Source organism: Scyliorhinus torazame, chromosome 2 (assembly GCF_047496885.1).
Source record: "Scyliorhinus torazame isolate Kashiwa2021f chromosome 2, sScyTor2.1, whole genome shotgun sequence".
NCBI classification, from domain to species: Eukaryota; Metazoa; Chordata; class Chondrichthyes; order Carcharhiniformes; family Scyliorhinidae; genus Scyliorhinus; species Scyliorhinus torazame.
Genome location: NC_092708.1, coordinates 183,339,969 through 183,362,564, shown reverse-complemented (window position 1 = coordinate 183,362,564; position 22,596 = coordinate 183,339,969). Strand labels below are relative to the sequence as shown.

Here is a 22,596-nt window from a genome sequence, read left to right as displayed (position 1 = left end):
TGGTATACTTTGTCGGCGAGAGCGGCAGCGTTGCCATCACCAACGCCCCCAGGCTCATTCCTTTACAGGACGCCATCTCCATCCTCTTCCATGCCGCCCCCTCTCCCTCCATAACCCACTTGCGGATCATCGCCACATTTGCTGCCCAGTAGTAGCTCCCCAGGTTTGGCAGCGCCAACCCTCCTCAGTCCCTACTGCGTTCCAGGAACCCTCTCCTTACTCTCGGGGTCTTATTCGCCCACACAAACCCCATAATACTCCTGCCTACTCTCTTAAAAAAGGCCTTAGTGATCACGATGGGACGGCACTGAAACACAAACAAAACCCTCGGAAGGACCACCATTTTGACCGACTGCACTCTACCCGCCAGCGAGAGCGGTAACATGTCCCATCTTTTGAAATCCTCCTCCATTTGCTCCACCAACCTCGTCAGATTCAGTTTATGTAGGGTCCCCCAACTCCTGGCTATCTGGATCCCCAGATACCGAATGCTCCCCTCCGCCCTCCTCAGCGGTAGGTCCCCTATCCCTCTTTCTTGGTCCCCCGCCTGTAATACAAAGAACTCCACCGGGAATCCGTCCGGTCCCGGGGCCTTCCCCGCCTGCATGCTCCCCAAACCCTTGCTCAGCTCCTCCAACCCAATTGGTGCCCCCAAACCAGCCACCTCTTGCTCCTCCACCCTCGGGAATCTCAGCTGATCTAGGAATCGTCTCATCCCCTCTTCCCCCGCTGGGGGCTGGGATCTGTACAGCTCTTCATAAAAGGCCTTGAATACCTCGTTTATTTTCGTCGCACTCCGAACCGTGGCTCCCCTTCCATCTTTGACTCCCCCTATTTCCCTTGCTGCCATCCTCTTACAGAGCTGGTGTGCCAGCATCCGACTAGCCTTTTCCCCGTACTCGTAGGTCGCCCCCTGCGCTTTCCTCCACTGTGCCTCCGCCTTCCCTGTGGTCAACAGGTCAAACTCCGTCTGGAGCCGTCGTCTTTCCCCAAATAATCTTTCCTCCGGGGCCTCTGCATATCTCCTGTCCACTCTCAAAATCTCCCCCACTACCTCTCCCTTTCCATACCCTCTGTCTTCTCCCTATGAGCCCTAATGGAAATTAGCTCTCTCCTGATCACCGCCTTCAACACCTCCCATACCACTCGCACCCGCACCTCCCCGTTGTCGTTGGCCTCCAAGTACCTTTCGATACACCCCCTCACCTTCCCACACACCACCTCGTCCGCCAGCAGTCCCACATCCAGCTGCCACAATGGGCGTTGGTCCCTCTCCTCTCCCAGCTCCAGTTCCACCCAGTGCGGGGCATGGTCCGAAACGGCTATAGCCGAATACTCCGTCCCCTCCACCCTTGGGATGAGCGCCCTACCCAGAACAAAGAAATCTATCCGGGAGTAGGCTTTGTGTACATGGGAGAAGAAAGAAAATTCCCTGGCCTGCGGCCTTGCAAACCGCCATGGGTCCACTCCCCCCATCCATAAACCCCTTAAGTACCTTGGCCGCCGCCGGCCTCTTTCCAGTCCTTTATTTGGAGCGGTCCAGTGCTGGATCCAACACTGTATTGCAGTCCCCTCCCATTATCAGGCCTCCTATCTCCAGGTCCGGAATGCGCCCCAGCATGCGCTTCATGAATCCTGCATCATCCCAGTTCGGGCTGTATACGTTTACCAACACCACCCACGTCCCTTGCAGCCTACCGCTCACCATTACATATCGCCCTCCATTGTCCGCTACAATAGTCTTGGCCTCAAATGACACCCGCTTTCCCACCAATATTGCCACCCCTCTATTCTTCGCGTCCAGTCCAGAGTGGAATACCTGTCCTACCCATCCCTTTCTTAGCCTGACCTGGTCCGCCACCTTCAGGTGTGACTCTTGGAGCATGGCCACGTCCGCCTTCAGTCCCTTTAAGTGCGCGAACACTCGAACCCTCTTCACCGGCCCATTCAGGCCCCTCACATTCCACGTTATCAGCCGAATTGGAGGGGCTCTCACCCCCCCCGCCAACTAGCCATCTCCTTTTCTGGGCCAGTCCCGTGTCCATGCCTCCCTCACCCTCCAGTCCGCCAGAGGGGGGACCCCGTCCCGACCACCTCTTCTGTGTCCCATTCCCTTTCGGCCAGTGCAGCAGCAACCCTTCCCCCCCCCCCCCCCCCCGGTAGACACCTGTCTAGCTTGTTTGCTCCCCCCCCCATGTCACTCCTGTAAGTCAGCTGACGCCTGCTGACCCCGGCTTCCCCCGCCGTCCCATTGACCTCCCCGCGTGGGAGTCTCCCAATCCATATGCATTCCTTCGTTCCCCTTCCCGCCTTTCTTCCCGCGCGTGGGAAAACACCCCACGCTTTCCAAAGCCCGCTCCGCCCCCTCTGGCGCAGGTCCTGTCGCGGCCTTGTCTCTCTCCTCCAGCCCATGTAACATTTCCTGCGCGTGATTGACCCCCTATATACAACAACCATCACACATCAAACCCCAAAACATCCCCCCCCCACCCTCACAAACCCTCAGAGTCTAACTTTTTGGCTTGTACATAGGCCCACGCCTCTTCAGGCGTTTCGAAGTAATAGTGTTGGCCCTTGTATGTGACCCACAGTCGCGCTGGCTGCAGCATTCCGAATTTCACTTCTTTCCGGTACAACGCCGCTTTGGCCCGGTTGAAACCCGCTCTCCGCTTTGCAACCTCCGTGCTCCAGTCCGGGTATACTCGGATCTCTGCATTGTCCCACTTACTGCTCCGCTCCTTCTTGGCCCATCTCAGGACCCACTCTCTGTCCGTGAACCGGTGGAAACTCACCACCATCGCCCTTGGCGGCTCATTTGCCCGGGGCCTCCTCGCCAGCACCCGGTGTGCCCCGTCCAACTCCAGCGGCCTCGAAGGGGCCTCCTTGCCCATCATCGCCCCGAGCATCGTGCTTGCGTATGTCCTGGCATCGGCCCCCTCCGCTCCTTCAGGGAGACCCAGGATCCAAAGATTCTTTCTCCTCGACCTGTTCTCCAGGTTTTCGAGTCTTCCCGCCCACCTCTTGTGTAGCGCCTCGTTCTGCTTCACTCTCACTGCCAGGCCCACGGGCTCGTCCTCGTTCTGACTGACTCTTTTCTGTACCTCCTGGATCTTAGCTTCGTGGGCCTTCTGGGTGATCCCGAGTCCTTCAATTGCCGAAAGCATAGGCGCCAACATCTCCTTGCGCTGCTCTTCGAAGCAGCGCTTGATGAACTCCTGCAGCTCCCCTTTGTCCCTGGCCACTGCCATTTTGTTTTCTTTCCCTCGCTTCTCCCGTTGCTCCAGTGCCGCTCCTTTGGCCGTTACACTTCTGGTCCGTTTCATAGAAGTTGGAGGGGGACCTCTCTCTTCCCTTCCCCACGGGTTGCGTCAAAAAAAAAAAAAAGTTCCGTTGGGGCTCCCCTAACGAGCCCGAAAGTCCGTGGTAGCGGGAGCTGCCGAATCATGCGGCTTAGCTCCGCATAGCCGCAACCGGAAGTCGAGGGGGAATCCTTTTGGCAGTGTTCGCTTCACCAGTCTGACCCAAAAAGTCTATAGAAACTCCTGAAAAAGGTCTGAAAGTCCGTTCCAGACGGGAGCTGCCGAATGCGCGACCTACTCCTCCATGGCCGCCACCGGAAGCCTCGTCCCTGCTTCTTCAATGGCCTTGGTAGATCTTTTCACAGTTGTTCCCTCTGCTGCTAGAATTCACCTTTGATAGAGTCAAGTCAGATTGCAGCTTTAAGCTTGCCCTTCCCCCGCTTGCATGCTGGAAGAGGCCTTTGTCTATTGCTGCAGCTCAAGCCAAATCTTTTACTGTTTCTGCCGGGTCTGGTAGCCAAAAGACATAACATTCCTGGGGGACAGTGTCAGGGAAATTCTGCCGTCTTCTTCCCACACCGGGAAATGTCAAACAAATGCCGTGGGGGCCCTGTAAAAGAGCCCAAAAGTCCGTTCCAAGCGGGAGCTACCGAATATGCGACCTAGCTCTGCATAGCCGCACCCGGAAGTCTCCCTTTGTTTTTCACCCAGCTGGTTATCGTGTTATGATGAAAGAATTTTATCACTAAGTGAAATATCAAATCGTGCACAATTCCGGTGATGAAAAGATTACTGTTAATTCTTTTCTCCAACAGCAAACAGTGTAAAGCAGATCTTAAGAAGGGTGCAGTCACAATGTTGGGGGTATACTACAGGCCTCCCAACAGCCAGCGGGAGATAGAGGAGCAGATAGGTAGACAGATTTTGGAAAAGAGTAAAAACAACAGGGTTGTGGTGATGGGAGACTTCAACTTCCCCAATATTGACTGGGACTCACTTAGTGCCAGGGGCTTAGACGGGGCGGAGTTTGTAAGGAGCATCCAGGAGGGCTTCTTAAAACAATATGTAAACAGTCCAACTAGGGAAGGGGCGGTACTGGACCTGGTATTGGGGAATGAGCCCGGCCAGGTGGTAGATGTTTCAGTAGGGGAGCATTTCGGTAACAGTGACCACAATTCAGTAAGTTTTAAAGTACTGGTGGACAAGGATAAGAGTGGTCCGAGGATGAATGTGCTAAATTGAGGGAAGGCTAATTATAACAATATTAGGCGGGAACTGAAGAACATAGATTGGGGGCGGATGTTTGAGGGCAAATCAACATCTGACATGTGGGAGGCTTTCAAGTGTCAGTTGAAAGGAATACAGGACCGGCATGTTCCTGTGAGGAAGAAGGATAAATACGGCAATTTTCGGGAACCTTGGATGATGAGTGATATTGTAGGCCTCGTCAAAAAGAAAAAGGAGGCATTTGTCAGGGCTAAAAGGCTGGGAACAGACGAAGCCTGTGTGGCATATAAGGAAAGTAGGAAGGAACTTAAGCAAGGAGTCAGGAGGGCTAGAAGGGGTCACGAAAAGTCATTAGCAAATAGGGTTAAGGAAAATCCCAAGGCTTTTTACACGTACATAAAAAGCAAGAGGGTAGCCAGGGAAAGGGTTGGCCCACTGAAGGATAGGCAAGGGAATCTATGTGTGGAGCCAGAGGAAATGGGCGAGGTACTAAATGAATACTTTGCATCAGTATTCACCAAAGAGAAGGAATTGGTAGATGTTGAGTCTGGAGAAGGGGGTGTAGATAGCCTGGGTCACATTGTGATCCAAAAAGACGAGGTGTTGGGTGTCTTAAAAAATATTAAGGTAGATAAGTCCCCAGGGCCTGATGGGATCTACCCCAGAATACTGAAGGAGGCTGGAGAGGAAATTGCTGAGGCCTTGACAGAAATCTTTGGATTCTCGCTGTCTTCAGGAGATGTCCCGGAGGACTGGAGAATAGCCAATGTTGTTCCTCTGTTTAAGAAGGGTAGCAAGGATAATCCCGGGAACTACAGGCCGGTGAGCCTTACGTCAGTGGTAGGGAAATTACTGGAGAGAATTCTTAGAGACAGGATCTACTCCCATTTGGAAGCAAATGGACGTATTAGTGAGAGGCAGCACGGTTTTGTGAAGGGGAGGTCGTGTCTCACTAACTTGATAAGAGTTTTTCGAGGAGGTCACTAAGATGATTGATGCAGGTAGGGCAGTAGATGTTGTCTATATGGACTTCAGTAAGGCCTTTGACAAGGTCCCTCATGGTAGACTAGTACAAAAGGTGAAGTCACACAGGATCAGGGGTGAACTGGCAAGGTGGATACAGAACTGGCTAGGCCATAGAAGGCAGAGGGTAGCAATGGAGGGATGCTTTTCTAATTGGAGGGCTGTGACCAGTGGTGTTCCACAGGGATCAGTGCTGGGACCTTTGCTGTTTGTAGTATATATAAATGATTTGGAGGAAAATGTAACTGGTCTGATTAGTAAGTTTGCAGACGACACAAAGGTTGGTGGAATTGCGGATAGCGATGAGGACTGTCTGAGGATACAGCAGGATTTAGATTGTCTGGAGACTTGGGCGGAGAGATGGCAGATGGAGATTAATCCGGACAAATGTGAGGTAAATGCATTTTGGAAGGTCTAATGCAGGTAGGGAATATACAGTGAATGGTAGAACCCTCAAGAGTATTGAAAGTCAAAGAGATCTAAGAGTACAGGTCCACAGGTCATTGAAAGGGGCAACACAGGTGGAGAAGGTAGTCAAGAAGGCATACGGCATGCTGGCCTTCATTGGCCGGGGCATTGAGTATAAGAATTGGCAAGTCATGTTGCAGCTGTATAGAACCTTAGTTAGGCCACACTTGGAGTATAGTGTTCAATTCTGGTCGCCACACTACCAGAAGGATGTGGAGGCTTTAGAGAGGGTGCAGAAGAGATTTACCAGAATGTTGCCTGGTATGGAGGGCATAAGCTATGAGGAGCGGTTGAATAAACTTGGTTTGTTCTCACTGGAACGAAGGAGGTTGAGGGGCGACCTGATAGAGGTATACAAAATTATGAGGGGCATAGACAGAGTGGATAGTCAGAGGCTTTTCCCCAGGGTAGAGGGGTCAATTACTAGGGGGCATAGGTTTAAGGTGAGAGGGGCAAGGTTTAGAGTAGATGTACGAGGCAAGTTTTTTTAAGCAGAGGGTAGTGGGTACCTGGAACTCGCTACCGGAGGAGGTAGTGGAAGCAGGGACGATAGGGACATTTAAGGGGCATCTTGACAAATATATGAATAGGATGGGAATAGAAGGATACGGACCCAGGAAGTGTAGAAGATTGTAGTTTAGTCGGGCAGTATGGTCGGCACGGGCTTGGAGGGCCGAAGGGCCTGTTCCTGTGCTGTACATTTCTTTGTTCTTTGTTTTGTTAAAATGTTGCATCATTCAAGAAGTTTAAAATAAATTTTTAAATGTTGGAGAAGAAATACAAACAACGATTTTATCATTTCATTATGAGCAATGAAAAGAATTAGCATTTCAACAGCATTTGCTGACTGGAAAAATGGTCAGAGGTAGCTGCATAACTCGTTTGTTGGTTGTTAATCACTAAGCAAATCAATACCGATAGCATTGCAACCCAAAGTCTGGAATACTCACTATTTAAATAACCATCCCATATAAGCAAAGGGAAGCCAAGAAAAAGGCATTAAATCTTTGTTATATATTAAATGGCACTGACAGATGTCTCCCGAAATTCACTCCTTGTTTCAAGGGAACAAAGATAAAAGATACTGTGGGGAAAAAACAGAATTTCCATTGCCTACCAGATGCTCTAACATGGACTGCTACGGTACCTGAGGAGTCGCAAATGATGCTGAACAATGCGCAGTCATCAGCTAATATCCTCATTTCTGACTTTATTGTGGATGGTCATTGGTGAAGCAGCTGAAGATAGTTGGGCCTAGTACACTACCCTGAGGAACTTCTGCAATGATGACCTGGAGTTGAAATGATTGACCTCCAACCCCCACATCTTCCTTTTTGCCAAGTATGACTCCAACCAGCAGAGAATCTTCCCCTGATTACCATGGGCCAGTGTTGCCATGGCTTCTTGATGAACACTCGGTCAAATGCTGCTTTGATATCAAGGGCAGTCACTCTCACCTTACTACTGGTGTTTAGTCCATGTTTGAACCAAGGCACACCCCCACTCCCCACACACACACACCCACTCTCCCCCCCCCCACACACCCCCACTCCCCACACACCCACTCTCCCCCCCACACACCCACACACACCCACTCTCCCCCCCACACACCCACACACACCCACTCCCCCCCACACACCCCCACTCCCCCCACACACACCCCCACTCCCCCCACACACACCCCCACTCCCCCCACACACACCCCCACTCCCCCCACACACCCCCACACACACCCCCACTCCCCCTACACACACCCCCACCTCCCCCACTCCCCCTACACACACCCCCACTCCCCCCACTCCCCCCACACACACCCCCACTCCCCCCACACACACCCCCACTCCCCCCACACACACCCCCACCTCCCCCACTCCCCCTACACACACCCCCACCTCCCCCACTCCCCCCACACACACCCCCACTCCCCACACACACACCCCCACTCCCCACACACACACCCCCACTCCCCACACACACCCACTCCCCACACACACCCACACACACACCCCCACTCCCCACACCCACCCCCACTCCCCACACACACCCCCCCACTCCCCACACACACCCCCCCACTCCCCACACACACCCCCCCACTCCCCACACACACCCCCCCACTCCCCACACACACCCCCCCACTCCCCACACACACCCCCCCACTCCCCACACACACCCCCACTCCCCACACACACACCCCCACTCCCCACACACACACCCCCACTCCCCACACACCCCCCCCACTCCCCACACACACCCCCCCACTCCCCACACACACCCCCCCACTCCCCACACACACCCCCCCACTCCCCACACACACCCCCCCACTCCCCACACACACACCCCCACTCCCCACACACACACCCCCACTCCCCACACACACACCCCCACTCCCCACACACACACCCCCACTCCCCACACACACACCCCCACTCCCCACACACACCCCCACTCCCCACACACACCCCCACTCCCCACACACACCCCCACTCCCCACACACCCCCACTCCCCACACACACCCCCACTCCCCACTCCCCACACACACCCCACTCCCCACACACACACACCCCACTCCCCACACACACACACACCCCACTCCCCACACACACACCCCCACTCCTCCCCCCCACACACACCCCCAGCCCACCCCTCCCACTCCACACACACATCCCTCCCACCCACTCCACACTCTTCCCCTCCGACCCACTCCACACACTCTTCCCCTCCGACCCACTCCACACACTCTTCCCCTCCCACCCACTCCACACACTCTTCCCCTCCCACCCACTCCACACACTCTTCCCCTCCCACCCACTCCACACACTCTTCCCCTCCCACCCACTCCACACACTCTTCCCCTCCCACCCACTCCACACACTCTTCCCCTCCCACCCACTCGACACACTCTCTCCCCCCCCCCCCCCCCCCCACTCCCGCTCCCAGTCCACAAACCCCTCCACACCCTTGTTAGCACACCGCTCACCAACATTTTCTTTGGGTTACTCTTCCCTCCTCCCCATCTTAAAGTGCCATCATTCACCACACCTCCCTCAAATCAACCACCATTGAAATCTGCCCATCAACTAATACACCATCTCCAACCTCCACTTCCTTTCAAACTTTCTAATGTGGCATCACCCTCCAGCTTCATGGTGGCCTCCCTTATCACTCTCTCTTTGAATCACTTTGATATATTTAGCGGATCAAAGTATTCTATTTGATCTTTACCATAGAATGTAATCCTACTTCAATCTTAAAGACATCACCATAGCATTCAACACAGTATCCATCTCCTACTCCGCGTGTGGCTATTCCTACCAGATCTGTCGCCATGGTATATCATGCGCATTTGTCTTGCATCATTCTCGCCCATTGTAGCTTTTCTGCAACTGCTCTATGATATCCATCATCCAACTATGCCTAGATTGACTCCTCTTTCCACTTCCCTACAATTTGCTTTTCAGCTCTGATCAAATAGCGAAATACTGAAATTCTCTTTTCACAATGTCACTTTTTAGAAACATAGAAAATAGGATGAGGAAGAGTAGGTCATTTAGCCCTTCAAGACTGCCCCCACCATTCAATATGAACGTGACTGATCCTCTCTCTCAACGCCATCGCTCTCTCCCAATATACCTCGACACATTTAGAGTACAGAAACCTAATTCCTTCTTAAATATATTCACTGACTTGGCCTAGAGAATTCTATAGCTTCAACACCTCTTGATGCAAATTTTTTAAAAATTCATTTCAGGGATGTGGATGGCACTGGCTGGCGACTTCCAGGTTCCATGTATCTGGTTCCCTTGTCCTTCTAGATGGTGGTCCTTCTAGATGACAGAGATCATGGGTTAGAAGGTGTTGCATAAGGAACCTTGGTGAGTTTCTGCAGTGCATCTTGTAGATGGTACACATGGCTAGGGGGTGAATGCTTGTGGAAGCAGTCTGTTTTGTTCTATATGGTGAGTGTGTTGGAGTTGCACTCATCCAGACAAGCAGAGTGTATTCCATCACACTCCTGACTTGTGCCTTGTAGATAGTGGACATGAGGGGAGTTACTCACCTCAGGATTCTTAGACTTGCTCATGTAGTCACAGTTTTTATATGGCTAGTCCTGTTCAGTTTCTGGTCAGTGGTAACCCCCCCTGATGTTGATAGTGGTGGATTCAGCAATGGTAATGCCATTGAATGTCACGTAGTGGGGGCTAGATTCTCTTTTTGTTCGAGATGGTCATTGCCTGGCACTTTAATGGCGCAAAAATTACTTGCCACTTGTCAGCCCAAGCCTGGATATTGTCCAGGTCTAGTTTCCCCTCACCACAGTCCTAAAAGGCTTACCCCATATCCCGGGACTGTGACTCCTTATCCGAGACCCCCCAGGCCAGAAAAATCATTGTTCCGACATACAATTTGTCCAACTCTGTCAGAATTTTAAACATTCCCTCTAATTATTCTAAACGCCAGTGAATAAAGTCCGAGACGAACCAATCTCTCCTCATACGACAATCCTGCCATCTCAGGAATAAGTCTGATGAACCTTTGCTGCACTCCCTCTACGGTAAGTATTTCCTTAGGTAAGACCACCAAAACTGCACACAATACTCCAGGTGTGGTCTGATCATGGCACTGTGCGGCTGCAGTAAACCGTCCTTGTTCCTGAACTCAACTCGTTTTGCAATGAAGGCAATACTATCTTTGATTTGATTTGTCACATGTATTAGTATAGTGAAAAGTGTTGTTTCTTGCTGCTATACAGACAATGCATACCGTACATAGGGAAGGAAGGAGAGACTACAGAATGTAATGTTACAGTCATAACTTGGATGTAGAGAAAAGATCAACTTAATACAAGGTAGGTCCATTCAAAAGTCTGATGACAGCAGGGAAGAAGCTGTTCCTGAGTCGGTTGGTACATGACCTCAAACTTCTGTATCTTTTTCCTGGCGGAAGAAGGTGGAAGAGAGTATGTCCAGGGTGCATGGGTTCCTTAATTATGCTGGTTGCCTTTCCGAGGCAGCGGAAAGGCCTTCCGAATGGTCTGTGATCCTGTATGCTTGCTTTCAGCGGCTGGTGTCACCCAGGTCTCTTTGTACATCAACATTTCCCAATCTATCATCATTTAAATAATAAATTCACACTTATCCACTTTATTCTGCATCTGCTGTGTATTTGCCCACTCACTCAACTGGTCTTCGCCTTCAAGCCTCTTAACATCCTCCTCACCATTCATATTCTCACCTAGTTTCGCAGTATCAGCAAACTTGGAAATATTACATCCAAATCATTGACATATATAGTGAAAACCTGGGGCCTAAGCACTGATCCCTGTGGTAGCTCACGAGTCACCCACTACCTGCCAATCCAAAAAAAAACCATGAGAGGCCTAAAGCTGGGAAAGAATGAGTCACTGGGGGGGTGGGGTGGAAGACATGCAGCAAACACACGGAAAACAGAGGGAAAAAAGGGTGTCTTCATATAACAAATCAATTTGCATTCTGAAGCTAATTAATCTTAGTATTTTACTGACAATTAGAGAAAGTCAAACACGTTCTACATCAGTGAAACTGATATTTTAAATTGCAATAAGAATAGTTATGATCCCAGTTGATGTTACTGTAAATTCTATGATAACTGAACAGGAATATCCTCGAATGAAACCCTGGCTCAAATGACCGTAACTTTTTTAAAGCATGGAGTAACAGAGTTACAGCACCGTTAAGTATATTTATTAAACATGAAAAAATTGGAATATAATGCAATACACCTTTACTCCCCAGTTTAACAGGCTTTAGGATTAACATGGATTACAAAGTACATGTTAATTTGAAATGGTCTCATTGACACAAAGTCCTTTTTAAGCACATGATTGTGGGCAAATACACTTTCCACTCTGAACTGCATGTAAATTAGGGTTAGGGTTAGACGGAGATTTAAAAAGAGCAGGAGCTGCGAGTCGGAGCGGAGATTTAAAAAGCGCAGGAGCTGCGAGTCGGAGCAGAGATTTAAAAAGAGCAGGAGCTGCGAGTCGGAGCAGAGATTTAAAAAGCGCGGGAGCTGCGAGTCGGAGCGGAGATTTAAAAAGCGCGGGAGCTGCGAGTCGGAGCGGAGATTTAAAAAGCGCGGGAGCTGCGAGTCGGAGCGGAGATTTAAAAAGATTGCGGCCTAGTTTCGGGAGCCGTTCGGAGGAGGAGGAGCAGTCTCTGTCAGGGAGAGAACCCGAGAACATCGGAGACCCTCAGAAGGTAAGCAAGTGATTTTTACTCATTTTTACTTTATTACCTTTTCAAATTGTGTGTGTGCGTGTGTGGGGGGGGGGGGGGGGGGGGGGTGGGGGGGAGAGCGAACTGAAGTGACATCACAGAAAAGCTGTGACCTGAGTGGCTGGTTGGGAATCTACACTAAATTTAAAAAAATTAAGCATTGGTAACTAATTAAACATAATTACTTAATTATAATTTAGCGGGATATCCAAGCCAGAGATCGGAGAGTACTATATTTAGCTTTCACATTTATAGTAGAAATCTAGTGCTAGGAAACAGATAGTTAACAGTAACTTTTTAAAAAACAATTTTTTAAACTTGTAATTTTAAGTTACTAATTAATTGATGCAATGTCAGTTAGAGGGGTGCCGTGCTCGGACTGTGAGATGTGGCAGGTCCAGGAGGCTTCCAGCATCCCGGATGGCTTCATCTGCAGAAAGTGCACCCGACTGGAACTCCTCACAGACCGCATGGTTCGGTTGGAGCAGCAATTGGACGCACTTAGGAGCATGCAGGTGGCGGAAAGCATCATAGATCACATTTATATAAATGTGGTCACACCCAAGGTGCAGACAGAGAAATGGGTGACCACCAGAAAGGGCAGGCAGTCAGTGCAGGAATCCCCTGTGGTTGTCCCCCTCTCGAACAGGTATACCCCTTTGGATACTGTCGGGGGAGGGTAGCCTATCAGGGGAAAACAGCAGCAGCTAGAGCAGTGGCACCACAGCTGGCTCTGATGTTCAGAAGGGAAGGTCAAAACGCAGAAGAGCAATAGTAATAGGGGACTCTATAGTCAGGGGCACAGATAGGCGCTTCTGTGGACGTGAAAGAGACTCCAGGATGGCATGTTGCCTCCCTGGTGCCAGGGTCCAGGATGTCTCCGAACGGGTAGAGGGCATCCTGAAGGGGGAGGGCAAATAGGCAGAGGTCGTTGTAGATATTGGTACTAACGACATAGGCAGGAAGGGTTATGAGGTCCTGCAGCAGGAGTTCATGGAGCTAGGCAGAAAGTTAAAAGACAGGACCTCTAGGGTTGTAATCTCGGGATTACTCCCTGTGCCACGTGCCAGTGAGGCTAGAAATAGGAAGATAGAGCGGCTAAACAGCTGGTGTAGGAGGCAGTGTTTCCGTTATCTGGACCACTGGGAGCTCTTCCGGGGCAGGTGTGACCTATGTAAGGACGGGTTACATCTAAGCTGGAGAGGCACAAATATCCTGGCCGCGAGGTTTGCTAGTGTCACAGGGTTAGGGTTTAAACTAGTATGTCAGGGGGTGGGCACGGGAGCAATAGGTCAGAAGGTGAGAGCATTGAGGGAGAACTAGGGAATAGGGACAGTGTGGCTCTGAGGCAGAGCAGACAGGGAGATGTTGCTGAATACAGCGGGTCTGGTGGCCTGAAGTGCATATGTTTTAATGCAAGTAGTATTACGGGTAAGGCAGCTGAACTTAGAGCTTGGATTAGTACTTGGAACTATGATGTTGTTGCCATTACAGAGACCTGGTTGAGGGAAGGGCAGGATTGGCAGCTAAACGTTCCAGGATTTAGATGTTTCAGGCGGGATAGAGGGGGATGTAAAAGTGGTGGCGGAGTTGCGCTACTGGTTAGGGAGGATATCACAGCTGTACTACGGGAGGACACCTCAGAGGGCAGTAAGGCTATATGGGTGGAGATCAGGAATAAGAAGGGTGCATTCACAATGTTGGGGGTTTACTACAGGCCTGTCAACAGCCAGCGGGAGATAGAGGAGCAGATAGGTAGACAGATTTTGGAAAAGAGTAAAAACAACAGGGTTGTGGTGATGGGAGACTTCAACTTCCCCAATATTGACTGGGACTCACTTAGTGCCAGGGGCTTAGACGGGGCAGAGTTTGTAAGGATCATCCAGGAGGGCTTCTTAAAACAATATGTAGACAGTCCAACTAGGGAAGGGGCGGTACTGGACCTGGTATTGGGGAATGAGCCCGGCCAGGTGGTAAAAGTTTCAGTAGGGGAGCATTTCGGGAACAGTGACCACAATTCAGTAATTTTTAAAGTGCTGGTGGACAAGGATAAGAGTGGTCCTCGGATGAATGTGTGAATGTGCTAAATTGGGGGAAGGGTAATTGTAACAATATTAGGCGGCAACTGAAGAACGTAGATTGGTGGCGGATGTTTGAGGGCAAATCAACATCTGACATGTGGGAGGCTTTCAAGTGTCAGTTGAAAGGAATTCAGGACCGGCATGTTCCTGTGAGGAAGAAGGATAAATATGGCAATTTTCGGGAACCTTGGATAACGAGAGATATTGTAGGCCTCGTCAAAAAGAAAAAGGAGGCATTTGTCAGGGCTAAAAGGCTGGGAACTGACGAAGCCTGTGTGGAATATAAGGAAAGTAGGAAGGAACTTAAGCAAGGACTCAGGAGGGCTAGAAGGGGTCACGAAAAGTCATTGGCAAATAGGGTTAAGGAAAATCCCAAGGCTTTTTACACGTACATAAAAAGCAAGAGGGTAGCCAGGGAAAGGGTTGGCCCACTGAAGGATAGGCAAGGGAATCTATGTGTGGAGCCAGAGGAAATGGGCGAGGTACTAAATGAATACTTTGCATCAGTATTCACCAAAGAGAAGGAATCGGTAGATGTTGAGGCTGGAGAAGGGCGTGTAGATAGCCTGGGTCACATTGAGATCCAAAAAGACGAGGTGTTGGGCGTCTTAAAAAATATTAAGGTTGATAAGTCCCCAGGGCCTGATGGGATCTACCCCAGAATACTGAAGGAGGCTGGAGAGGAAATTGCTGAGGCCTTGACAGAAATCTTTGGATCCTCACTGTCTTCAGGTGATGTCCCGGAGGACTGGAGAATAGCCAATGTTGTTCCTCTGTTTAAGAAGGGTAGCAAGGATAATCCAGGGAACTACAGGCCGGTGAGCCTTACTTCAGTGGTAGGGAAATTACTGGAGAGAATTCTTCGAGACAGGATCTACTCCCATTTGGAATCAAATGGACATATTAGTGAGAGGCAGCATGGTTTTGTGAAGGGGAGGTCGTGTCTCACTAACTTGATCGAGATTTTCGAGGAGGTCACAAAGATGATTGATGCAGGTAGGGCAGTGGATGTTGTCTATATGGACTTCAGTAAGGCCTTTGACAAGGTCCCTCATGGTAGACTAGTACAAAAGGTGAAGTCACACGGGATCAGGGGTGAGCTGGCAAGGTGGATACAGAACTGGCTAGTTCATAGAAGGCAGAGAGTAGCAATGGAAGGATGCTTTTCTAATTGGAGGGCTGTGACCAGTGGTGTTCCGTAGGGATCAGTGCTGGGACCTTTGCTGTTTGTAGTATTTCTAAACTATTTGGAGGAAAATGTAACTGGTCTGATTAGTAAGTTTGCAGACGACACAAAGGTTGGTGGAATTGCGGATAGCGATGAGGACTGTCAGAGGATACAGCAGGATTTAGATTGTTTGGAGACTTGGGCGGAGAGATGGCAGATGGAGTTTAATCTGGACAAATGTGAGGTAATGCATTTTGGAAGGTCTAATGCAGGTAGGGAATATACAGTGAATGGTAGAACCCTCAAGAGTATTGAAAGTCAGAGAGATCTAGGAGAACAGGTCCACAGGTCACTGAAAGGGGCAACACAGGTGGAGAAGGTAGTCAAGAAGGCAAACGGCATGCTTGCCTTCATTGGCCGGGGCATTGAGTATAAGAATTGGCAAGTCATGTTGCAGCTGTATAGAACCTTAGTTCGGCCACACTTGGAGTATAGTGTTCAATTCTGGTCGCCACACTACCAGAAGGATGTGGAGGCTTTAGAGAGGGTGCAGAAGAGACTTACCAGAATGTTGCCTGGTATGGAGGGCATTAGCTATGAGGAGCGGTTGAATAAACTCGGTTTGTTCTCACTGGAACAACGGAGATTGAGGGGCGACCTGATCGAGGTCTACAAAATTATGATGGGCATAGACAGAGTGGATAGTCAGAGGCTTTTCCCCAGGGTAGAGGGGTCAATTACTAGGGGGCATAGGTTTAAGGTGAGAGGGGCAAGGTTTAGTGTAGATGTACGAGGCAAGTTTTTTACGCAGAGGGTAGTGGGTGCCTGGAACTCGCTACCGGAGGAGGTGGTGGAAGCAGGGACGATAGTGACATTTAAGGGGCATCTTGACAAATACATGAATAGGATGGGAATAGAGGGATACGGACCCAGGAAGTGTAGAAGATTGTAGTTTAGTCGGGCAGCATGGTCGGCACGGGCTTGGAGGGCCGAAGGGCCTGTTCCTGTGCTGTACATTTCTTTGTTCTTTGTTCTAAATGTTTGTGGATGTCTCCTCAGAATCCCCCCCAGATGCTTATCACGTGAGAATTTCCAAACTCCACTCCCAAACACACGCTTTAAAATTTCTCTCATCTCGCACAGCCGTAAGCGTTCGGGTACTTGTTGCGAGGAAGGTTTATTCAACGTTTCCGGTTGTGCCGCCCCTGTCATTGGTGGAAAGGGTGCAGACTCTGGCCAGGTTGGAGGAGGGCAAAACTTCAGGTACCTATGGGAGGCTGCTGGTTGAGGACGGGGCCTTGCTGGAGGGGATTAAGGCAAAATGGAAGGAGGAGCTAGGGGATGAAATCGAGGAGGGGGTGCGGTGTGAGGCCTTACGGAGGGTGCATGCCACCTTGTTGTGCGTGGCATGGGCTCATAGAACTGAAGGTGTGCATTGGGCACACTTAACGAGGGCCAGGATGTTTGAGGGGGGGGGTAGAAGAGAAGTACGGACAGTGTGGGAGGGGCCCAGCAAATCACGTACATACATTCTGGGCATGTCCTAAACAAGCAAACGTTTTGGGCTCTTTCTTCAGCACCATGTCAGCGATCTTAGGCAGGGAACTGGAGCTGTGTCCACTAGAGGCCATATTCGGGGTGTTAGAGCTGCCGAAGTTACAGGCGGGAGCAGGGGCAGGGGCAGACGTTTTAGCTTTTGCCTCGCTGATGGCTCGCAGGCGGGTTCTGCTGGAGTGGAGGTCAGCTTCTCCACCCAGTGCCTCGGTGTGGCTGGGGGACCTCCTGGAATCTTTGTATTTGGAGAAAGTTAAATAGAAGCTGAGGGGGCGGATTGGGAGGTTCTATATAAGATGGCAACCGTTTGTTATGTATTTTAAGGAGCTGATCATGGTCAACTGTTGGGGTGGTAGGGGTTTTGGGGGACTGTTCTTGTATTTGTATATAAATTTTAAAATATTCAATAAAAATATATTTTAAAAATTCTCTCTCATAATTATGCGCTTTCATTCAGAAATCCATCTCCGGTTTTCCAAATGACGCTGTTAAAAGTGGTACAGAAACTTTGTTTAACAGCAAATCCAATATAGGTTTTCACACCAACTCCTTTAGGATTTCTTTGTCTTGACTGCTCTGCAAACTGCTCACATTTGCTTTTACTCTCAATTCCCAGACTGTATTAAAATAGCATCAGACTTTTGTTTTTGAAGGCTGCTGTCTGACTTTAAATCTGGTTACTGCAGTTGTCTCTTTAACTCAGAACACTCTGTTTACTCATCCTTGAATTCTTCTGAATTGTACCTTGGTCTCTATTCACTTTATTCCAGACTTCTTATTCACTGCTCTCCATTTCGCTAGATTCCTTATCTAACTGGACTTTAGAATTCCAGCATCTATCTTCTTAACCATTACTCTATGGTATGGCTTTTCTTCTATCAAGGCTGAGAGATGTTTCCTCTTTAGCCTTCTAAAACCAACTGCTTCTCTCTAACTAGCTATCTTAAACTACAATCAAATTAGCCAAACTAAAACTTAAAAGCCTCACTGCCTTAACAAGGCCCCAGTTGCGAAGCAATCACTGCTGGTTTATTTACTCTTCATACCATAACGCTCTCTAAGAGGGCGCTGGAAACGCTCAGCAGGTCTGCCACTGCCAACATCTATCAGGAGAGAAACAGAGTCAACACATCAAGTCACAAACCCTTTGTTTTTCCAGCGTCCCCTGTTCTTGTTTCTGATTCCAGCATCTGCAGTATTTTGCTTCTTTTAATTTGCAACATCTGTGAGATAAAGGGGTGAGCAAAGGAAAGGCAAGAACAAGAAATGGTGGTTGCGCAGGTTCCTTCCTAGTTTTAATTACATTTTTTAAAAATTTAATTCAGATAGCAAAGTCTCAAAGACAGACACTGCAACAAATGCAACGGAGGTAAATACATTTTCTCCAACTTCCCAGATGCAAGATCACAGATCAACTTGGAATATTAGAACTTTGGTCTGCGAATGGGAGAGGGATTTTAGGCAACAAATAACCCATGGTTTCAAGATCAAGCCCAAAAGAATACTCCTGATTCTCTTGTCCCACAAGGAAACCATTAATAGTTTACACAATTTTACTATTGCAGGGTCTCTTGTAACGCTCATTGATTAAACTAACCCTCATTCATTTAACAACAGTTTTCCACAGTGGGATTGGTATTGTGTACGTCTCCCATGCTCCATGGTTAATACTGAATCAGTCTCATTAAACCCTGGCTTATGAACATTAATAAAAGCCCTCACCTGCCTGCAGCAAGTGCCTCACATTGCTCCCAAAACCTTGAAATTAAAGGAGTGGCCAGTGAGATTGCGATGCAAATGGGAAATTAATTCTGTAAAATATCTCTGCATCCAGAAAACAATATCCAAAATGCATTTCGTGAAGACAGATGTTTTGCCTCAGCTTAGATACATCCCCTAAGGATTCATGAGGAAATTCAGCATTATATGGACCACCTTGCAATTTTCTGTTTCCATTTCTAGATGAGGAGGCCTTGGTGCACAATGATACGTGATCACTTCCTTGTCATATTGTATGGGATCAGGTCAGGAGTGTTAGTAACATTTATGTTCCTGGCCGATGGGAGAGAATACTGTAGCCATCTAGGATGGCAACTTATAGAATACAAAATGGATGCTCGCAATGAATGTAGGGAACTATGGACAATGTTAAGAAAGCAAGCAGGCACAGAACCTGTATGCGTATTAAGAAGGCAGCTCCCAGACAAGACTGAAACTGTAGGTCAATTAACATATTGATGGCCCATCTCCGGGAACAAAGGAAAGACACTGAAGCAACCGATCTAACTCCAGACACACGGCGCCAGTTCCCCAAACCGAAAGCGTAAACAATGCCAGCCCTAGGCCACCTAGGACACGCCCAGCCATCAGGGCACCCACCCCTTTATTGGTCAAGATCAATACCAGTGATCAAGAAACGGCCCAATTAATTGGGGCCAAGTTTAAGGTCCGCCCAAAAGTGCGCGAAGCCCCTCCGGGTCCAAGAAGAAACCCCCGAGAGAGAATCGCTCTCTTGGATTTGGCTCTCAAAGCGGAGAGACCTGTCCACCAGCTGCACCAGAAGCAAGTAAGTCCAAGGTCAACGCTTGCTACCAGACGGACGACCTTAGCTGTTCTCCTGCACCTCTTCAAACCCAACAACCTCCGATCCAAACAATGGCCATTGTTCCTCTGACTGAGTGGGCACCCGAAGCTAAGTATAGGTGTTAGCGTTAGAGATAGTTTAGTTTGTAGTACTTAGTGCATGAGTAGATATTACTGTGTGTGTAAATAAATAGTATTGACTTTGAACTAACTGGTGTATTGACTCTTTGATCAGTATTCTGGTTTGAACCTTGTGGCGGTATCGAGAGATACCTGGCGACTCGAAAGCAAACATAATTAGGATTAAGGAAGGTGACCAGATTGACCGCCATATTTAGAACCAGAGAAACAGAGCAACAATACTATCACTCATATATTACACCATAATTATCTTTTTAATTTTACATGAAACAAAAGTGCAGAACAGTCAATGGAAAAAGGAAACCTAGTACCATGTAAACTAGGTTGACAATTGAATATTGGCTGTGATCAGAAAAAAAATTATGATTAGGCAAACTGTTTAAGTTGTGTCTATTTGTCAGCTCATGCAAATAAATTTCCAAATTATTCATTCAAAAAAAAATTTGAAAATAGAATGATTGCAATGATCAACAAACTTTGGTCAATGCAACACATATTATTTCAAGAAATTTCAATACAAAATAATTTAACAACATTTTTGAGTGATGCTGGAGGACAATAACAAATTGCAATTAACTGGATTTGATATAGGAGTTGGTGCAGAAGAGCATAAAACCAAATCAAACCAAATTCATGCCCCTGGGAACTATTTAACGGTCTCAGCTAAAAGAACAGCATTAGAAAAAGGACAGATTTGGACTACTGCACTACCCAACAACCACCTCAACACTGACAGGTGGAGAGCATTGTTGGATTATTCAAAGCTCAGGTGTTGGATGAATTGTCACAATAACGTCCACCTTAAGCTCATCTAGAACTCTTCTGTGGTGTCCCTACAAACATCCAGAACTCTATTTAAGTACTTCTTACTTGCTGACATATATTGGCTGCTGATTCAGCAACATCAGTTTAAAAATTCTTAATTTCATTTTGGAATTCCTCCATGGACTTACCTCACCCTGCCTCCATCTCTGTAACCTCCTTATGGCACAGATCTCGGTGCTCCTCTAATTCTGAACAGGTGCCAGAATGTGGTGTAGCCATGTAAATTGGCTGCGTTCCGATTAATCTGGCCAAAACCCAGTTTAAAACGGCTAACCCGAAAGACTGCTGGGAAAAGCAGCCAAAAAGACACAAGTAGGCAGCTGCAGACAGGTTTGCATATTCAGCTCTGGGAACGTAGCCCAGATCGATACTCAGGGCTATCAACAGCCCATCAACCCAGGTATCCGCAGTTGCATTCAGGACTGTTTACACCTAATCTACTCAGACATCCACAGTTAAATCGGCTATCCCCGGGAACAATTGCAACATATTAGCAATTGAATACCGGGCCAGACCTGTCGGCGCCTGCAGTGGCCGAAACAAAGGCAGGTGAGCGACCACCCCCCGATCGAGGAATCGCCTCACCATTGGACACATCGACCCCAGAGACTGGGGACAGAATCCAATCACCTGGGACTCAGGGCCAAGGGCCGCCCCGGGAGGCGGGAAGCCCCTGGGCCCTACAAAAGTAAAGGTCCAAGTTCAGATCTCTCTCTCTCTCCTCTTCGCCTGCTCGAGACCTTCGCAAGACCAGCCACCGTGTATCGTAAGTTTGAATCCAACGATCGCTATCCGGTAGAGACACCTAGCCACCGACCTGTAGCAGCCTTTTGAATCCCGCGGGCCAGATTTGATTGGACAAGCCATTAGTTTCCCTGACCTGGTGGCTCTTCCTAAGTTAAGTATTGGCCAGTAGTGATAGGTTTGTTATATAGAAAGTAGTATTAGGGTATTAATATTGCTTGTTGTATATAATAAATGACCGTTGTTTTAATCCTTACTAAGCGGTGTGCTGTATTATTAATCAGAACCTGAACTTGAACCACGTGGCGGTATCATAAAGATACCTGGCGACTCATGAGCAAAGGTGACATAAACAGAGCAAATAGACTAAAGCTAGAAAGAGCAACAGTGGCGACTAGGGGCTTTTCACAGTAACTTCATTTGAAGCCTACTTGTGATAATAAGCGATTTTCATTTTCATTTCCTAATTGCCTTTATTTAAGTTCAAAATATTAGTCTTGGACCTACTCTTTTCTTCAAACTCAATGTAAAATTCAATCATAGCATTATCACTGTTACCTTGGGTCGCCTTCACTATGAGGTCATCAATTAATCCCATCTTGTTGCACAATGCCAGTTTAAAATTAGAGCGAAGCCATTCGGGAGTGATATCACACAAAGGGGAGTTGAAATCTGGATCTCCCTCCCCAGTAGATTCAGAGTCCAAGTCACCTAAAAATTTCAAATTGAGATTGATGGATTTTTGTTAGACAAGGGTATTGAAGGTTATGGAACATGTGGATAGACCAGTCTTAATCTAATTGAACAGATGAAGCTCGAGGAGCTGAATGGCTTACTTCTCCTGTTCCTGGCAATGTTCCCTATAATATTAATAAAGAAAACAGAAAATGCTGGAGACTCAGGTCAGTCAGTAAAACTTCAGGTGTAGTTCCTTCATCAAAATACTTAACCTGCCTAATGTTGTCAGCATTTTCTGTTTTAGTTTCAGATTTTTGCTTTTTTAATCTCTATTGATGTTAACACACACTAGTAGCAGGATACTAAGGCAGAACTGTAGAACTTCAGATCAAGCGTTATGCCTGAAGCACTCATTTGTCACTTCACTAGATGCTGGCGCCTGACTTGCTAAGCAATTGCAACATTTTCTGTTTTTCTTTCTGATTTCCAGTTTTGCACTACATTGTTGTGTACTGTTTTCAACCACACTAGCAGAACGAGACAAAACTGA

At 48.4% G+C, this 22,596-nt stretch overlaps 1 protein-coding gene across 3 annotated transcripts in view; it reads right to left on the bottom strand.

Moving 5' to 3' along the window:
• The window catches only part of hdac4 (histone deacetylase 4), a 780,143-nt gene extending 758,087 nt beyond the window's left edge, over positions 1–22,056 (bottom strand). For all 3 annotated transcript variants that reach the window (XM_072481039.1, XM_072481057.1, XM_072481031.1), the window contains exon 1: positions 21,927–22,056. The gene's annotated coding sequence lies outside the window, so the exon portion shown is untranslated. The remainder of the gene's footprint in view (positions 1–21,926) is intronic.
• Between the last annotated feature and the right edge of the window lie 540 nt (positions 22,057–22,596).